The 20,586-nt window shown below is 43.4% G+C and overlaps 1 protein-coding gene across 11 annotated transcripts in view; it reads left to right on the plus strand.

Moving 5' to 3' along the window:
* The first annotated feature begins 10,365 nt into the window (after window positions 1-10,365).
* Window positions 10,366-20,586, plus strand: part of Sgsm3 (small G protein signaling modulator 3) — a 29,787-nt gene continuing 19,566 nt past the window's right edge. For 8 of the 11 annotated variants that reach the window (XM_027404060.2, XM_027404058.2, XM_027404055.2 and 5 more), the window contains exon 1: window positions 10,467-10,619. The gene's annotated coding sequence lies outside the window, so the exon portion shown is untranslated. Of the gene's footprint in view, window positions 10,620-20,586 lie in introns of all 11 variants that reach the window. The other 3 variants (XM_027404061.2, XM_027404059.2, XM_027404057.2) reach the window with 2 other exon arrangements.

Below are 20,586 nucleotides of genomic sequence, written 5' to 3' on the forward strand. Positions count from 1 at the left end.
CCTGAGTGCTGGGATTTAAAGGCTTGTGCCACCACTGCCCGGCTACATGTGACATCTTAAGATATGGTCTTAGTCATACAAATAGAGCAAAGGTCGGGCTGTAAACTACCTCTGATCCTATCTGTAAAGTACATATGACTTCTCCCATATAGATGGGTTCTATATATTGGCTAAAGAACAATACTCAAGATAAGGGTCTGAGGAGGATGATTGAGATAAACATAAGAGTTTGGGGGAGCCAGGTATGGCCTGGCTATACCATATTGCAGAGGTCACAGTCTGTTAGCCACATACATTCCTAGTCTTCAGGTCGGGAAACAGGTTATATGTCTGTTTCAAAGAGGCACACACCCCTGTCTGTATTTAACATTTCTGGTTTCTCTGGTGCTTATCTGTGAGCACAAGGACCTCTGTCCCCTACAGCATAGCGAGTGCTTTAACTACTGGGCTGTCTCCCCAGATTTCCATTGTACTTTTTTGAGACAGTCTGATTGAACCAGGAGTTCACTGATAGATAGGTCTAGGGTGACTGACTACCCAACAAACCCAAGGGTCCTCCCTCCTTATGCCTTCTCCCTAGCACTGGATTATAGGAACCCACCACCAAATTTGTCTTTTTATGTGGTATTGAGGACTCAAACTCAGGTCCTTGTGTTTGAATGTTTAAACACTCTGCCAAATGAGCCATCTATCTCCCTGGCCCAGAAAAATGCATTTGTAAACCTATTGAACACCATAGTTGCATCTTCCTTTTACTTCCCCTTCTCCCTCCTGAAGGTCTCTCAGTGTTGGCCTGGCAGGGCTCCAAGTCTTATTATGCTCAGGTAATCCTGACCCAGCTTCCTTAGTAGTTGGGACTACTTGTATACATTACTGCTCAGGACTTCCTTTTGAAAAGAAACGAAGGATCCCTGTAGTTCAGCTATTCAGAAGGATGGAAGTTTACAGTCTGCTTGGGCTACAGGTTTGGACTTTGTTGTTTTGTTTGTTTGTTTCAGTTTTTTCCAGGCAGGATTTCTCTGTGTAGCCCTGGCTGTCCTGGAACTCGCTCTGTAGATCAAGCTGGCCTTGAACTCACAAAGATTCACCTGCCTCTGCCTCCCAAGTGCTAGGACTAAAGGCGTGCGCCGCCACCACCCAGCTTGGGCTACAGGTTTAAAGCCAGCCTGGGTAACCTAGCAAAGAAACAAAAGAAGACAGGATGTCGCTCAGTTCATAGATTGTTTGTCTAGCATGCCAGAAACCTTGGTTTGATCTTCAACACAGCATAAACTGGGCATGGTGGTACACATTTGCAATCCTAATAATCAGCCTGCAATACAAGCTACTATATCTCAAAAAACAGGGTGGGGGAGCATGCCTCAAAAAGGGGGAGGGATTTGAGATAGCTTAGGGCTGAAGGAACTTGCTGCCAAGCCTGATAACCTAAGTTTGACCCCCAAGATCCACACAGTAAAGCTTGGACCTCCACATGCATGCCTTGGCACACATGCACATAACATACATACATGTCACAACATCAAAATAGGTAAAATATAATTAAAAAGAAAAAGGGTTAGGGAAGCAGCCAGAGTAGCACATGTCTGTAACCCAGAAATAGGGAGGCAAAGGTGGGTAGATCTCTGTAAGTTCAAGGCTAGCCTGATCTACATAGTGATTCCAGGACACTCAGGATTATACCGAGGCCCTGCTGGGGGCAGGGGGGTGGGGAGGATTTTGATTTTGAGAGATTAGGGATATAGTCGGTGGGAGAGGACTTCAATTTCAAAATGGAGGCCCATGTTGAGTCCCCTGTACTGATGTTTGAGATTGCTGTGTCTCGCACAGCAAAGTAACTTGCTGATCTTCTGCTCTGATCTGAGTACTCTGTTCTGAAAGCTGCTCCCCTCTCAGTGTTAACTGGGCACATTAAATACCAGGGATTTTAGATGATTTCTTCACAGAGCATATGGAAACAAGATAGGCTTGTTTAGGGGCTGGAGAGATGGTGCAGGGATTAAGAGCACTGGCTGCTCTTCCAGAGGTCCTGAGTTCAAGTACCAGCACTCACATGGTGGCTCAGAGCCATCTATAATGAGATCTGGTGCCCTCTTCTGGTGTGCAGGCAGGAACAATGTGTACATAGTAAATAAAAAATTTAAAAAATTAAAAATTAAAAAAAAAAAAGATAGGCTTGTTCAGCTAGACTTTTGTGGTGACAGCTGGTTTAGCCCGAGTACTTTGAATGGGTGAGTTTGTGTGTTACTTTGGTCTTTTGTTCCCTGTATTTACACACTTGTGATTAGACTAAGTGCAATCTGTTTCCCCTGCGACTCTAATTGGAACTGCAGGTTTGCTGGAAAAGAGAAACTTTCTCTAAAATCGGATTTATGATCAGCCAGTGTTGAAAACCCTGACAAACTGGAGAGATGGCTTAGAGGTTAAGAGCACTGGCTGCCCTTCCAGAGGTCCTGAGTTCAATTCTCAGCAACCATATGGTGACTCACAGCCATCTGTAATGGGATCTGGTGCCCCTTTCAGACCTGCAGGGATACATGTAGACAGAACAGTCTATACATAATAAATAGATAAATTTGAAGAAGAAAACCCTGATGGGAATCACACTGGACAGCAGGGGTTGGGCAGATCACAGGACAACAGGCTTCCTATCCAGCTGCAAACAGCTGTACACTTTCAGTCCTCTTCTGTTGATATCAAATCTCATCTTTGTTACTTGCAAATATATCCTTAAATAAAAACACAGTAGTGGAATCTGGACTGGCATAAACCCTGTGGAGTCAAGTGAGCTGGGACTGTACACAAAGGGGTCTGTTACAGAACGTATCCAGAAGATACCATGTTCTGGGGCTGGAGAGATGACTTTCGTGGGGGAGGGGGGCACTTGCTGTTCAAGCTTGAGGACCCAGGTTCAGATCCCAGTACTCACTTTTTGTTTTTGTTTTTGTTTTTTGAGACAGGGTTTCTCTGTGTAGCCCCAGCTGTCATGGAATTCCCTCTGTGGACCAAGCTGGCTCTGCCTTCTAAGTGCTAGGGTTAAAGGAATTTGCCACCAAGGCCCAGACGGTACCCCCTTTTAAAAAGCTGAGTGTGTTAGCACTGGAGAGATAGCTCAGTTGTTACGATCACTGACTGCTCTTCCACAGGACCCGAGGTCAATCCCAGTACCCACATGGCAGCTCATAACTGCCTATAGTTATAGTTTCAAGGATCTGACACCTTCACAAAGACATACACAGGCAAAACAAATGCACATGAAATAAATTTTAAGAAGCTGGGTGTGGCCACACATGCTTGTAATTCCAGTACTGTGAGCAAGAGAGACAGGAGGATCCATCGGTTCAGTGAGAGACATGTCCCAGGGGAAGAGTGGAGAATAGATGATCAAGACACCTAATATCCTAGCCTCCCACACATATACATAGATGCTCACACCTGGACACACATGCCCATAACCACATATATACATACATGATTGAAAATAAATTTTAAAAAGAAATACCATATTTCTTCCCAAGATCAAGGCTCACCAACCTTTAAGTGTCATCAGTGGGGAAACAAGGCTGAGTGGTTTGCCTGACACAAAGATACTTGCTTGACTTGACATAGAGAACTGTGAATTGATCAACATTTAAAAAGCAGGTGGGATGGGGCTGTTGGTACACATTTTTTTTTTTTTGTTTATTTGTTTTGTTTTGTTTTCCAGACAGGGTTTCTCTGTGTAGCTTTGGAGCCTATCCTGGCACTCGCTCTGGAGACCAGGCTGGCCTCAAACTCACAGAGATCCACCTGCCTTTACCTCCCAAGTGCTGGAATTAAAGGCGTGCGCCACCAAACGCCCAGCTGATGGTATACATCTTTAATCCCAGCACTCAGAAAGGAAGAGGTAGATGGATCTCTGTAAGTTCCTGGACAGCCTTGTCTACAAAGTGAATTCCTAGACAACCAAGGCTACATAGCAAAACCCTGTCCCAATAATAATGATACATCTAAGAATATTTGGGCAGCACAAATTGAAATTGGGTGAGTAGAGAGGACAGGGTGGATCCAAGAAGAGCTGGGAGTGTAAATATGATCAAAACACAAAGAACTAATAAATAGTTTTAAATGGGGCAGGATATGGTACATGTCTGTAGTCTAAGCCCTTGGGACATGGAGGCAGGAGGATCAGGAATTAAGGGTAGTCTCTGCTACATAGTAAGTCCCTGGTCAATCTGGATTACACAAGACCTTTCGTCAATATATAAATAAAGGGTGAGTTTTAGGCTAGCCAAAACAGTGGCAAAATAGAGAACTCTTGAGTTGGAAGTCTACATAGTTTCGGGACAGCTGGGGCTACATAGGCCCTGTCTCAATCTGTGTCAATCAAGCAATGGTTAAGCCAGCAGAGCAGGTGATATATAGCATTAACATGTGAAAAACATGCAATTTTTGTCTCAATAAACTTAGATGGTTTCAGATTTCAAGTTGCAAGGTAGTACAGCTATAATTTCAGCACTTGGGAGGCAGTGGCAAGAGGCCCCGGTGTTTGATACCAGCCTAGTCTCCGTAGGGATTCCCATCTCAAAATAGTAATTTCAGATTTATTCAAAAAAGTGTTTACCTCTTCAGTCCACTCGTTCATTCTTATTGGCATAGTTGCATGATAACAGTTGTCAAAAATAACCAGTATTAATAGGTTCTTATTAACTGAAGTCTTCAGTCTTTAGCTAATGGCCTTTTTCTGTGCCAGAATTCCATATGGAAGAGAAATTCTACTGCTGTGAAGAGACACCATGACCACAGCAACTCTTTTAAAGGAAAAAACATTTAATTGGGGTGGCTTACATTTTCAGGTTCAGTCCATTATCATCACGGTGGGACATGGTGGCATAGAGGTTTGAGGGCAGAAGTGGTGCTAGAGACATAGCTGAGAGTCCTACATCCTGGAGGCAACAGGAAGTAGTCTGTGACACTGGGAGTAGCTTGAACATAGGAGAACTCAAGTTCTACCCCCACAGTGACACTTCATTCAACAAGGCCACACCTAGTAGTGCCACTTCTTTGGGGGGGTTCTTCAAACCACCACACATTTAGTCGTTAACTTTTTCTGTAGAGTCATGAGCACACCATCTACTCACCCCAGATAAGACACCCACCCACAACCAACTAGAGACACAATTTTACCTAAGTCTAGCTTGGTGAACCTTCAAGTTTACTGGCTTGCTTACAAGAGCGTGGGTAACCCCAAAATAACTGCAACATTGAAAAGTCTCATGACAGCAAACATGTCAACTTCCCCATAGATGGATAGATGGGGCCCCCACTTCAGTTAACCTTCCAGTTGCCGTATGTTCCTCTTAAGTCTATATTGAAGCTGGGCAGAATTATTTATTTATTTATTATGTATACAACATTCTGCTTCCATGTATAATATCTGCACACCAGAAGAGGGCACCAGATCTCATAATGGATGGTTGCTGGGAATTGAACTCAGGACCTCTGGAAGAGCAGCTGGTGCTCTTAACCTCTGAGCCATCTCTCCAGTCCCCAAGCTGGGCAGAATTATGTATGTCTGGGGAGAGGGGGCAGGAAGGGTAGCTGGAATTCAGGTGAGGGGCTGATGTCCCTCTGCCCAGTGCTTGTATGCCAACAGTTCTGACTGGGGGTGGTTTGTGGGTTGTCACAGCTGCCCTGATAAAGATGGTAATGGCTACTCTGCTTGAAGAACAGCATTCCATAGCAATCATTGTAACATTTTTTAAAATACTGGAATTCACATACATTACATACAAGTGAAGGGGTTAAATTCCCACTTTTACAACTGAATTTAGGTTTCAGTTCTCTTAAGGACACACAGGTGTTTCTCCCAGCAAAGAGCCAATTATCCACTGTACCTTACATTCAGAGTTGAGGGAGCAAACAGAAGATCTAAGTCAGCCTCACAGTATCTCAAGGACAAACCCAGCAGCTCCTTTCTGGGTCATGTCCAATCTCATATAGCTGTGTCCCAAATTGATACAACTAAACCTCAGGCAATTAGAAATATACTAAAGTAACTGATGCTTGCTCAACCAATTAAGTTTGAGATGACCTAATTTCTCCTGAAACTCCCCTTAGCTATGCTTAAAAGAAGCCTGCACGTTCCTCTCTTCATCATTGCCATTTGATACAGGTGTCACCCTTGCATGCTGGAATATTAAACCCTCTTTGTTCTTACATATTATTTGAATCTGGGGTCTTCCTTCAGTGTTTCCTTAGACCCTTCACAAGATATAACTTTTACTGCAGATGTAGTCTAATGAATGGACATTTTTACCTTGAAAGTTCAGCTAGTTCTGACTACAGAATTTGGATTCTCTGCTGGAGGTCTGGTGTGATATACGTATCACCTTGTAAATGCCATGTACAGAGAAATTCTGATAAACCAACTTTTTGTTTTTTAAAACATGATCTCACTTGGTAGTTTTGGCTGTCTGAACTTTCTGTGTAGACCAGGCTGTCCTCAAACTCACAGGTCCACTTGCCCAAGTGAGGAGACCTGAGATTAAGGGCTGGTAAGCCAACTTTCTGAAGAAAAGGGTTTATTGGTGAGTGGATGGTAATTTGCCTTCATGATTAGTCCTAAGTGGTGTTCACACCTGTAATTCAAACACTTGGGAGGTGGAGGCAGGAGGATCAGGAATTCAAAGCAATAGAGTAAGTTCAAAGCCTGCCTGGGATACATGAGAATCTGTCCCAAAACACAAGAGGCTAGTGAGATGGCTCTGTGGACAGTAGCTTGCTGCCAAGCTTGAGCATGCGCATTTGATTTCTAGAGCCCACATGGAAAAGGAGAAGACTCAGTTGTCATCCAACCTCCACATGCATGCCATGGCACGTGGAACAGCAAACACTAAAATAATTATAAACGCAAAAATGGGAAATAAAAGCCCTGCATCAAGAAACTGAGCTACATTTCTGGTTAGAATTTCAAGGCCATCAGAAGATGAGGCTACTAGGACAAAAGGTTACATGAGAATTTAAGAACTACTTCAGAGTCCCTCATTTTTTTAAAAGATTTTATTTATTATGTATATAACATTCCATGTTTATCTGCACTGCAGAAGAGGGCACCAGATCTCATAATAGATGGTTGTGAGCCACCATGTGGTTGCTGGGAATTGAACTCAGGACCTCTGGAAGAGCAGCCAGTGCTCTTAACCTCTGAGCCATCTCTCCAGCCCCTTGTTTTTGTTTTTTAAGACAGGGTTTCTCTGTAGTTTTGAAGTCTATCTTGGAACTTGCTCTGTAGACCAGGATGGCCCCAAACTCACAGAAATCTGCCTGCCTCTGCCTCCCAAGTGCTGGGATTAAAGGTGTGTGCCACCACCGCCAGGCTCAGAGTCCCTCATTCTTAATCCTCACGAGGGAACCCCTGAGAAATACATGGCTCATATCCAATAGTAAGACGAAGTGTGTTTAGGGGAAGAGATGCTGTCTCCATAAAAGTCACCAGTCACTTTCCATCCTCTGATGTTCTTCCCTGTCATTGCCATGGCTTGAGGGCATTGGGAAATGGGCTTTTGAACTTTGACTGTAATACCTCTTCCATGGTTTTAAATTTTAATAAGACAGCTGTCTTTAAAATGTTCTAATTAGGATAGTGCTGCTTATATGAGTATAGGCAAATACATCTGAATTGTAATGCAAAAATCCAAACAAGGTTTGGGTAAGAATTTAACCCATATTTCATTAGATAGATGAGTTGTTCACTTTCCCCCCAAGTATGAAAAGAGAATAGCAGACTTTTAGGGGCTAGAGAGATGATTCAGCAGTTAAGAGCACTGACTGCTCTGCCATAGGACCCAGGTTCAATTCCCAGCACCCACATGGCAGTTCACAACTGTCTGTAACTCCAGTTCCAGGGCTCTGACACCTCACACAGACATAAATGCATACAGAACACCAATGCACTTAAGATAAAATTTTTTTAATGTTTATTTCATAAACCATAATGACACACACCTAGGAATGATCTCTCTGCATACAGGAGATGAGACAGGACTATCAGAAACTGAAGGTCATCCTTGGCTAGAGAGTTTGAAGCTAGCTTGGGCTACATGAGACCTGGATTGGGGGCTTTCGAGCATGCCCTCCCCCCTCTCTCCTCTCTCCTCTCTCTCCAGAGAAGTTCTGTCTCAATACAAACAAATGGTTTCATTTATTTTGTGATAGCCTAGGATAAATTAATATTACTTTTTTTGTTTGGCTTGGTTTAGTTTAGCTTTTTTGAGATAGGGTTTCTCTGTGTAGTCCTGGCTGTCCTGGAACTGTAGACCAGGCTGGCCTAGAACTCAAGAGATCCACCTGCCTCTGCCTCGAAAGTGCTGGGACTAAAAGCTTAAGCCATCTGTGCCCAGCTTCTCTCAGCTCTCAAAATCAACTTTTTGATTCAGAGAACTCTGCCATTCTGGTTTTGGTTGGTGAAGCTTCTCCTGTTTGAGTAATGGGGCAGGTGCTAGTTTTCTCACTCTTGTGCACACTGGGGCAGCTCATCTAAATTATGTCAGTCCATTTCCAGAATTGAGAGGGGCCTTTCCCTGAGCATTCTCTGTCCAAGGAGCTTTTTCTGTCTTCCTGATTTCTGACTAATGTAGCCTAGACATATTGGTAGAGTTCTTATATAGCTTCATGAACCAGACATGGTGGCACACCCCTTTAACCTCAGCACTTAGAAGAGGCAAGCAGATCTCCTGAGTTTGAGACAATCCTGGTCTATACAACAAACTCCAAAGCTACATAGAGACATCTTGTCTAAAACACAAAAACTGGGGGACTGGAGAGATGGCTTAGCAGTTAAGAGCACTGTCTTTTCTTTGAGAGGACCCGGGTTCAATTCCCAGCACCCCATGGCAGCTCACAACTGTCTGTACCTCCTGTTCCAGGGGATCCAACACCTTCACACACAGATACAAATGTAGGCAAAACACCAATGTACATAAAATAAAAATAAATTATGAAAATATGTTTAAAAAAAAAAAACCTGAGGGGCTGGAGATGGCTCAGCTATTAAGAGCACTTGTTGCTCTTTCAGAGGACCTGGGTTCAATTTCCTGCACCCATGTGATGATTCAGAACCATCCGTAACTCAGTTCCTAGGGATTTGATGCCTTTTTCTAACCTCCCCAAGTACCTGGTATGCACATGGTACACACACATGCAGGTAAAACACTAACACATAAAATAAATCTGTAAATTTGTAATGTGTGTGTTGGGGGAGGGTGGCACACAATTAGAAGAGGTGCTGCAGCTGAGAAGACAAATGAATTTCTTAGATAATGAACGCAAATCCCATTTTGCCACTTACTAGCCCTCGTAATTTTGATTGATCCTTCTCTAACCATCGTCGTACGACAGTCCTCCGAGCAAGACGGCTTCCATCATCATGAAGTTGCACCTGTTTGCTCGAAACCAACACAGTAGGGTTTTTTGACTGCTGGCATCCCTCGTAGAAGGAGGGGCTGACGAGGGTTACTGTGCCCCCCACCAGAGATTACAGCTGCTCCTTATAATCTCTGGAGGCAGTTCTGCCCCGATTGCTCATGGCCTCGGGAATCTCAGAATGTGCTAGATTATATAGGTTTAGGGAAGCTGAAAGCAGCTCCATCTACTCAGCTATGGTGAAGACGAATGGCCGTGTGGCTGCTTTGTGGTCACCCATGCTCCTGCAGGCAATTCATCACCTATGATCTATAAGTAAGCCTAATAGATTCGTTTGCTCTCTGGGTTGAAGTTCAGTGTTATCATACTTGGATCTATCATTGGGACCTTATAAAAAATGAGTAGATATTTATGTTTCCTGGGGAAGGAATTCTTGACAACAAATGGGAATGATACCATTCACTCTGTGTTCATCTCATTGTTGTGCTTGAGCCTGCCTTGTGTTTTGTAGTCTTGATTTTCATTCACCTGGGCACAACTATAAACCAACACTAGGAACCTTAGAAAGCAGCTCTTAGATGAAGTGTCTTTTCATATTTGGGTGAAATGTCCCTTTAATGCTGTTGAAACAGTTGATAGCCCTTCTGAAATGGGGCAAGAGCATTTTTAAGCTAGATTCCTTACCAATAGTGACAGTGGCAATTGTCATCATTCTGGACTGTTCTTTGGTACTGTGTTTAAACGTTTCTCAAACACATCGAGTTCTCACAGCAACCTTAAGGTCTGGGTTCCCATGGATACGCTATGTTAAAGGAATGACTCAAAAGCAGGCCCCCAGGCTCCACACACTGCATCCTTCTTGGTCATAACCTCAACCAATTAGTGCTTCCCCTAGGGCCTGACTAATGGAAAACTGGATTAAGCTGGTTTGGAGGCTTGTTCTGTGAGCCTGGAAGAGAAGCCCAGTCTCAGGCCTTGTGCATCGACCCCATCCTGACTGCTCCAAAATAACCCCGAGCTGCTCACAGGACGGACCAGGCACCTGAGGCGTCTCCAAAAGGAGGCCTGGAATGCGGAGTGGGCCAGTCTCTTCATAGAACTACAGTCCCCAGCATGCTCCGCAGCCGCCGGCTCTGCGGTCCGCGCATGCGCGGAGAGGCCGCTGCGCGCTGACTGGGAGCCAGCCTGGAGCAAGACCTGCTGAGGTGGCCGCGAGACAGGTGAGTTGGGTGCGAGTCTCCTCACGAAGCGGACGCTCACTTGTCCCTAGGGTGGAGGCCGCGGGCAGCGGTGGGGGCTGAAGGGAAGGCTGCGGGGAAGACGCCGCCTCCGGCGGGGGCAGCAGGCTGGTGTGGCGCGACTGCTCCCACGGTGACCCGAGACGCGCGTGACAGACCCACCCCTCCGGCGGCTCCGGGCGACTCCGGGAAACCGCGCCTGACGCGGGGACGCCTGTCTGTGAAGCGGGGCTGCCGCGGGCGTCTCGGCAGGTGGAAACTCCTTCAGAGCGAACTTGGGTGTTTTCATTTAAGACTCAGGTTCAGCATCTAGGCCGAGTTTGTGCGCGCTGCCGTGTGTGAGCATCGGAGAAACTGAGGCGAACATTTAGGCAGGGTCGCCTTGTGAGCTTCCGGTTGGAGTTCTGGAAATTACTCTGAAATTTTGGCTTTAATATGGCAATAATGGGAAATACAGATGCTTCAGAGTTTCTTTTTTGGTGACAGATTGTGTCGAATCGTCCAGTATCATGCTGTATAGGAAATTTGTGATGGGTCCCGGTGGATTTTGTTTTGTTGTTTTTGTTTTTGGTGGGATAGTTAGAGATGACCCAGAGTGTTTTTTTAAATCCCTTAAAATAAATTTTTCTAGTTAAATTCAAATTTGTTTTTGAGACAGCGTTTCCCTATGTAGTCCAGGCTGGCCTAGAACTCAACAATCTGCCTGCCTCTGCTTCCCAAGTGCTGGGTAAAGGTTTTCACTCGCAAGCCCTGAAAATTCAGATTTTTAATCGGACTAATTTTCAGTTTCACCTTTTATTTGTAGTTTTTCTAACTGGGCTGGTGACTAAATTTAAAGGTACACACATTTCCTAGTTCTTTCCCCCATTATTCCTTTTGTTAGCATCCAATTCTTTCTGGACTCTAAGCATTAGTTACCTGTGTTTCACATACTCATTTCTTTCTGTTCTCCATGAGCAATTTGCTATTGATTCTAAGTAAAGGTTGGTACCTTGCTTGTTGTTGTTTTTGATAATCATAATCAAGTATAACTGTTATTTACTTTGTGATGGCTGTGGAACCCATGGCCCCTCTCCACTACAGAGCTGGTCCCAAATCCTTACTGTACCCTTTTTCTCATTTATCTCATCTTGATTTTTTGTTTGGTTGATTATTTAAACTTTTAAAAAAATTTTTTTTTTTTTTTGTGTGTGTGTGTGTGTGTATTCACAAGTGTGTGTAGGGTACCTGCAGAAGTCAGAAGATGGCTTTGATCTGTAGAGCTAGAGTTATAGGCAGTTGTGGTGAGACTATTACGGTTTCTGGGAACTAAATTCAGGTTCTCTGCTAGAGCAGTATTCACTCTTAACCACAGAGATATGGCTCCAGCCACTGATTGTCAATAGCTAGTCTGGAATTTTTCTGTTGTAGACCAGTCTAGGCTTTCTACCTCTGTCTCTTAGATGTTGAGCTTACACATGTATCACCACACCCAACTCTGTTTTTAACCACAGATCTGTGTGAGAGGGGAGGTATTTGGGTTGATGCATATGACCCACAGACAAACATTAATTTAATGGGACTGTGGGAGTCCTGGATGTGGCTTGGGTAGAGTGCTGATTTACCATGGTGAGACCTTTTGTTTAGTTCCTAGCAAGAATTAAGGTTGTGAACAAAAAGTTGTCTTTACATAAAAACGCACTAACCTTCTTTCTTTGTGAATTTGGGAACTTGTCACATTGACAGAAGAATGAACTGGGGTGGTATGCCATAGAAGTGAGAGAAAGTCTGAGAAAGTGACTCAGGACCATTTCTTTCTTACATTGTGCCTGGAGTGGCTGCAAGAGCATCTTATTGGCTTAGAGTCCCAAAACAAAAAATATTCTGTGTATGTATTTTCACCTTATCTCTTCTTTGTTATCAATGAAGATTTTGACAGAAGTCCAAAATCTCATAGATTTGGTAAGTTAACATCAGTTTCATCAGCTTCTTCTCCAGACTGTGCCTATTACTCAGGGATAAGAGCAGTAAATTTCCACAGAAGCCATTCATGAGCTCACACTGTCATAAGGAAGTGGGAATAGCACAAAGGGTGGTACACAGAAGAAATAAAGATCCTGTTTGTCATTTCATGTAACACTAACTTGGACAGGAAATCCGGACAGGACAGCTAGTTTGGGAGAAGTTAGAACACAGGAGTGTGGCTTCTACTTGCCTCAATAATCTGTTGGAAGCAGCTACTGAGTCCCTTTTGCCTAATAAACACTGTAATTGTCACAGCCAGTTGTAGGTGTTAATTGTGTTTTACATGTGTGTAAATAGGGCCTAGAGGTTAAATGATTTTCTCACAAACACTGTGACAAAGCAAACTTTTACTCAACTCCCTCTAGCTCTAAAACCCCCAGTTTCTCCCCCTCCCCCATAATGCTTGCCGAATAGCCTAGAACTCAAGATCTTCCTGCCTCCACATTCCAAGTCCTGGAATTACAAATGTTCACCAACATGCCCAGCACTCCTGCTCTCTTGATGGTGTTTTGTATTTCCTTATCAACAAGTATATTCAAAGTGTTAGGGATGTGGCTTAATAATAGAGCACTTACCTACTTTGTACAAGGCCTACTATGTATGTACTGTGTTTAATACCAGCACTGTAAAGCAACAACAAATGCAACTATGTTTAAGTCTTTGCTCATTTTTGGTTCCACTCCTCCCTTTTAATGTAATACTTGGAATTAAACCTAGGGACTCTTATATGCTAGGCAAGCTCTACCGTTGAGTTATCCTCCTAGTTCAGTCTTCTCACTGTGATCATATTTCCCCCAGAAATTACATTTCTCCCATTTTGTCTTATTTATTTATTTATTTATTTATTTATTTATTTAATTTTTTGGGGAGACAAGTTCTCTCTTTTATGTAGCTCTAGCTGTGCTGAATGAAACTCACTCTATAGTTCAGGCTGGCCTTCAACTCATAGAGCTCTGCCTGCCCCTGCCTCCTGAGTGCTGGAATTAAAGATGTGTGCCACGATACCTGGCCTATTTTCCTTTCTATATTTGTCCTTAAAAAACAGATTCTGGGCCTGGGAATGTAGTCTAGTTTGTGGGTTGGTTGTCTAACAAGCATGAAGCCCTGGGTTTGATCTTTAGCCCCAAGTGCTTAGATATGGTGGTACCTCCCTATAATCCCAGTGGAGGCAGGGGAATCAGTTTACAGTCATCCTCATCTACGTAGATAGTTTGGGCCAGTCTGTGATATACAAAATTTGTCTCAAAAAATGGGGGACAGATTCTATCACTCTTTCATTTACTTCTTAGTGTATTACAGTCTGACTTCCACCCTCATGAACTTCATTCAACCATGTACTGGATATCTACAGTGTATCTGACCTTCTGTATATTTTGCCCTAAGGGTTTAGGGTCTAAAAGGAAAAAAGTTGGAAACTGTTGGTATCGTATGTTAAATGTCTACATCAAAGTCTTTAGTCTTGGGAACTGGGGAAAGATGCTGGGCCTCTAACAGAGAGAAACCTTACCTTTATTTAGAAGTAGTATTGGCCTGCATGTGTGGCTTTTCTTCCAGGGGGGAACACCCCACCACCACCACGAGAAGTGATATGGTTGAAAGATTAAGTGCAGGCTTTGGAGTCTGGCAGACTAGGAACTGAACCACAAGTGTGTCTTTGTAATACCAGCTTTCAGGGTGAGCTCTTGAAAAGTAGGGCCTTTGTCTTGTTCACCACCTTACTTCTCTCTCTAGATCAACAGTAGGTGAGGAATAACTTGGAGGTTGAATGCCTCATGGGATTGTTGTGCTCAACATGGTAGAGATGAGTGCTTGTCGTAGTAGCATGTGACTAAATAATGAGACTAAGTTTTCTGTGTGGTTTATCAGCTGTTTTGACAACACTTGTGTTTTTTAAATATTACAAATATAATAAATCATTCCTTTTGAAAATGTAGGCTCATTGCCTTATGTTCACCATTCACAAATGAGACATTAGCCTTTTTTTAGTTGGCACAGTTAGCTATTATCTGTCCCTGGAACAAAGGTGGTAGAAGGGAGAGCCAAATTCTACAAGTTGTCCTTTGACTTTGATGTTGATTGTGCACAAACTAGGTAAAATGGGAGAGGGGAAGGAATTGAGGAGCTTGGGAAGATGGCTCACTGGTAAAGTGCCTGCTGCACAAGTATGAGGGACAGAGTTGGGATCTCCAGCACTCTAGTGGTATATATCTATGGTGGTTTGAATAAAAATGGCCCCATAGGGAGTAGCACTATTAGGAGGTGTGGTCTTGTTGGAGTAGGTGTGGCTTTGTTGGTGTGTCACTAGGGGGTGGGCTTTGAGTTCTCAGAAGCTCAAGCCTGGCCAATGTGATATTCACTGTCACTTCATGTGACTTATCTAGAAAGTCTAATTTTGCTTCTAGAATACCTCTGGCATCCTGTTTCCATTGCCTTAATCCATACTCTCACTGCCTCTTTTCTGGTTCACTGTGAATATCTCCTAAGAGGTTTTTCTGCCTCCAGAATGTCTTCTACTCAAACAAGCAATAGATTAGTCTGGCTGGCAGCACAGTCTTTCAAGCCCAGTTCCTTCTGGAGTCAGGAATAGGAAGATGACACTTTCAAGGCCTTCCTGGGCTCAGAGCAAGTTCAAGGCCAGTTTGGACTACTTAACACTAAATAAAAAGTTATTTAAAAAAAATGAGATGGAGATAGCACTCAAGGGTAGAGCACTTGCCTAGCAAACATGAAATCATGTGTGGGGAACTAGAGGGACGACTAAAAACAGATTAACATCCTAAGAAGCATAGCTGATTATATATGCTCCTAATTCATTTCAGGTGGTGGTCCATTTCAGGATGTTCAATCCTTCTCTGCCTTATTCTTAATTTTTATTTATATGTGTATACATATATGTTTGTGTGTATATGAATATATACCACGTGTACACACGGTAGAGGCTAGAAGAGGGTGTCAGAGAGTCCCTGGTGCTGGATTTAACAGGCAAGTGCTGGGAACCAAACTCAAGTTCTTTGGAAGATCAAAATACTCTTAACTGCTGAGCCATCTCTCTAGCCCCACAACCTTATTTTTTGAGACAGAGCCTGTCACTGAAGCCTACCTTTTAGCTGAAGTGGCTGGCCATCAAGCCCCTGGGATTTGCCTGTCTTTGCTCCCCAAATGCTGGGGTTACAGATGTTGTCTTAATTAGACTTTAATGCTATAAAGAGACACTATGACCACAGCAACTCTTTTTTTTTTTTAAAGATTTTATTTATTTATTATGTATACAACATTCTGCTTCCATGTCTATCTGCACACCAGAAGAGGGCACCAGATCTCATAACGGATGGTTGTGAGCCACCATGTGGTTGCTGGGAATTGAACTCAGGACCTCTGGAAGAGCAGTCAGTGCTCTTAACCTCTGAGCCATCTCTCCAGCCCCCACAGCAACTCTTATAAAGGAAAACATTCAGTTGGGGCTAGCTTACAATTCAGATGTTTAGTTCCTTGTCACCATAGCAGAAAGCATGGCAGCATGCAGGCAGACATGGTGCTGGAAGAGTAGCTGAGATTTCGACATCTTGATCCCTGAGTTTGAGGTCTGCCTGGTCTACATAGCAAGTTCCAGGACAGCCAAGACTACATAGAGAGACCCTGCCTCAAAAAACAAAAATCAAAAAAAGTATGTGCTACCATGCTCAGCTTTTGTTTTGTTTTGTTTTTTTCAAGACAGAGTTTCTTTGTAGCTTTGGAGCCTGTCCTAGAACTTGCTCTATAGAACAAACTAGCCTCAAACTCATAGAGATCTGTCTACCTCTGCCTCTTGAGTGCTGGGATTAATGACTATAAAATGACTAGAAAAGCAATGAGAGGGCTGGAGAGATGGCTCAGAGGTTAAGAGTACTTGCTGTTCTTCCAGAGGTCATGAGTTCAATTCCCAGCAACCATATAGTGGCTCACAACCATCTTTAATGAGATCTGGTGCCCTCTTTTGACCTGCAGAGACATATGCAGACAGAACACTGTATATATAATAAGTAAATAAATCTTTTTTTTAAAAAAAAGCAATGAGACCCTAGAGTCTATCTGTTAAGACAAGCAAGCTAAGCCACAGAGTTTAAAGGAGTTAATTGAAAGATAAGAGACACAGTCACATTGGTTTGGTTACTGTAAGTTAAGGATTCAGGAGACCTGAGTATATGCACTGACTTAAAGGTAGTGGAGAATAGCCGGATAGTGCATGCCTTTAATCCCAGCACTCAGGAGACAGAGGCAGGCAGATCTCTGTGAGTTCAAGGCCATCCTGGTCTAAAGAGTGAGTTCCAGGACAGTAGTGAATAGACAGAAGGTGCTTAAGAGTAAGATACCACAAAGGAACTGGACTGAAAGGCTACTATGGTGCAAGAGCTAACATGTAAAGGGAGAATCCATTTTCTTCTAAGTGGGAGGTAAAAAGAGAATGGAGAAAGCAAGTGAAAAGACTACACAGCGGGTTTAAAGATATATTTTATTGTATGTATATGTCTGCCTGTGTAGAATTTATGTGTATCCTGTGCCTGCAAGAGCCCCTGGAGGTCAGAAGAGGGTTTTGGATCCCTTGGAGGTGGAGTTACGATTGGTTGTGAGTGACCATGTGGGTGCTGAGAATCAAACCTGAGTCCTATGCAGTACCAAGTGCTCTTAACCACTGTCCTAGGGTTACTGTTGTTGTGATGAACCACAGTGACCAGAAAACTTGGGGAAGAAAGGGTTTATTTCTCTTGCACTTCCTCTTCATAGTTCATCATTGAAGGAAGCCAGGTCAGGAACTCAAATGAGCAGGAGCTGATGCAGAGGCCATAGGTGGATGCTGTTTACTGACTTGCTCCCCCTGGCTTTCCCTCTGCCTGGTGTCTTATAGAACCCAAGACCACCAGCCCAGGGATGGCACCACCCACAATGGGCTGGGCACTTCCCCATCAATCGCTAATTAAGAAAATGCCCTACAGGCTTATCTGCTTACAACTTGATTTTCTGGTGAGATTTTCTCAATTGAGGTTCCCTCCTCTCAGATGACTATAGCTTGTGTCAAATTGGCATAGAATAAGCCAGCACAACCACTGAGCCATGTCTCCAGTACTCCCCCCCCCCCACACACACACACATTTTATTGCTTTGCTTTTGCAGTGCTACAGATGGAACCCAGGGCCTGTGCTTCCCCAGCATGTCACCATCAGAGAGCTATATTGTCAGCCCAACTGTAATTTTGACCTCAGCTCTTCTTAGGCTGTGACCAGCCACGGAGGTCATCAGAATTGTGGGGAGTTTGAATTAACACTGAAGGAAATAAGATAGAAAGTTAATGAGACCCCCAGCATGTAACCCCGACACTTAGGAGACTGAGGTAGGAGGCTTAATACAAGTTCCAGCCAGGTTGGCTACAGAGTTAATTCCAGGACAGCGTGGGCTGCACAATGTGACACTACCTCAAAGAACAGAAACAAAGCAAAAGTCAGAGATGCATGATGAAGCTTTAAACCACAGTAAAGATAAATTCTGTGTAAATTGCTCCTTGGCTTTGTTCAAAAGGAATACATGTGGGATTAGCTAAGGCAGGAAAGTTCATTAAATTGTTAGGGTTACTTTAATATAGTGATGTTAAATATCCTATAATGGGATATTTAAGTATATGGGCCTTATTTATTCTGCAGTACTGATGGTGAAATCCAGGGTTCATGCATGCTAGATAATCACTGTTCCCAATGTGCTGTTCCCAGCCCTCATCCTGATTACTTAGATCACACATGTCAAGTATGGAATATAAAGAACTATCACAAAACCCCTAAGATATTATATAAGGCAGGTCTGTAAAATGGTAATAAGAAGATGAACACTGCCATTCTTGGCTTTCTGTGTGGGTGCTGGGTGTCCAAACTCAGGTCTTTATGGTTGTGCAACATACACTAATGACTGATTTACCCCTCCATTTTTATTTTATTATTTTTGTTTGTTTTTCAAGACAGTGTTTCTCTGTGTAGCTTTGGAGGCTGTCCTGGAACTCGCTTTGTAGACCAGGCTGGCCTTGAACTCTGCCTGCTTCTGCCTCCTAAGTGCTGTTTAGTTTATTTTCATCTGTTTTAGAAAGGGTTTTGTAGTCTGATGATGGTGGTGCCACATGCCTTTAATCCCAGCACTAGGGAGGGACAGACAGACAGATCTTTGTGAGTTTAAGGCCAGCCTGGTCTATAGAGCTAGGACACCTAGGGCTGCTACACAGAGAAACCTTGTCTTGAAAAACAGAGAGAGAGAGAGAGAGAGAGAGGGAGGGGGGGGAGGGAGGAAGAAAAAAGAGTCTTCTATATATCCATCTCAGGCTGGCCTAGAGTGTAGCCAAAGATGACTTTCAATTTCTGATCCTTCTGCCCCTACCTCTATAGAGTACTGAGTTTTACCAGCTAATACCACCATACACTATGTCCGTAGGGTGCTACAGATAAAACCCAGGGCTTGCTGCATCCTAAGCAAGCATTCTACTAATTGAGTTGTATTACTAGTCTCTCTATGTCACTATACATTTAAAAAAAAAAAAAAGATTTTTCAGTGGGTTTTTTCACTAGTTGGCCCTCAAGTAACTTTATTTTCCTCAAAACTTCCTAGCTGTTTTTTAGAGCTACCTGAATGTTGAGCTTCAATTAGCTAACACGTTTCATTTTCACTTCCTTAATGGTGGAATAGATGGGCTGTGCAGATACCTTGCTTTGGCTTTCCTCATTACCAGCCAGATACTGTCAAGCTGTAAATATTAGAGGAACTTGAAGGCCTCAGAGAGATGATGGTTGTGAGCCTGACCAAGTTCAAATAGGAGGGCTGCGTTTCTCTAGGTTGCTGAACAGGAAGGGGCAGCCTGTTACTTGGCGTCTGCTCCAGGGGAGGTTCCTCTTTGCCCAGTCTGTGTTTGCCCATTGTGTGTTCTATAGAACACTGCCACACCTCTCTGGCCTAAAGGAACATTCTATCCCTGGTCACAAAGGAAATATTGACTTAAGGAAGGGACAGTAGCCCCAGTTACAAACCTGTAGGAGCAGGAACTGGAGGAGAAATGAGTAAAGAAGTGCTTTGCTCTTCTGCTGACCCTGGTTTTTGAGGAGGTTGTTGAGAAAGTGGGAGTTTATCTCAGATGTCACATTCAGGGATGTCAAAGGTGGTGGAATAATAAACATGTTTTCAACAAGGGTCATTGGGGTGTTTGGGGGAGGACCAGTTCTAGAAGGTTAGCACCAGTGGCCAATTATAATCAGGCCCCATGCTCTGTGAGGAAGCAAACAGGCTCCACTGGGGAAATACACTGTGGCAGGTATTACAGCGCACATTGAGAGCCAGTGAGAGATAGGTCACAGGGTAGTTAGGTATAAGTCAAGTCAACAAATTAGGCCTTTTCTTTCTTTTTTTTTTTTTTTTTCTTCTGAGATAGGGTCTTTATATAGCCCTGGCTGTCCTGAAACTCACTCTGTAGACCAGGCTGGCCTCAAGTGACACTGAGAATTGAAGGTGTGTACCACCACACACAGTGATAAGTCTTTTTTGAAAGAAAGCAAAAAGGGTTTAAAGAGTGGAAGGAAATAATTGGGTCCATTCTAAAAAGATCATGTGGTTTTAAGATAGTGGATAGGAGAGGTGGCAAGACTGGAGGTGGAGGTCCTATCAGAGAGATTTGTGATAATGTTGATGGTAGGAAATACTAGCTCCTTCTTAGCATTGGGTTAAAAGGAAAATCAGTTTCAGAAGGCATTAGGAAAGTGATGTGATGATAGACAGGTTCTGTTGTATCTGGTTTTATATGGGTTCTGGGAATCCAAACTCAGGTAGGTCCTTATGCTTTCATGACAAGTGCTTTTATTTTATTTTTTATCTATGTATGGTGTTTTGAGACAGGGTTTCTCTGTGGCTTTGGAGGCTGTCCTGGAAGTAGCTCTTGTAGATCAGG

Source organism: Cricetulus griseus, chromosome 2, assembly GCF_003668045.3.
Source record: "Cricetulus griseus strain 17A/GY chromosome 2, alternate assembly CriGri-PICRH-1.0, whole genome shotgun sequence".
Lineage (NCBI taxonomy): Eukaryota > Metazoa > Chordata > Mammalia > Rodentia > Cricetidae > Cricetulus > Cricetulus griseus.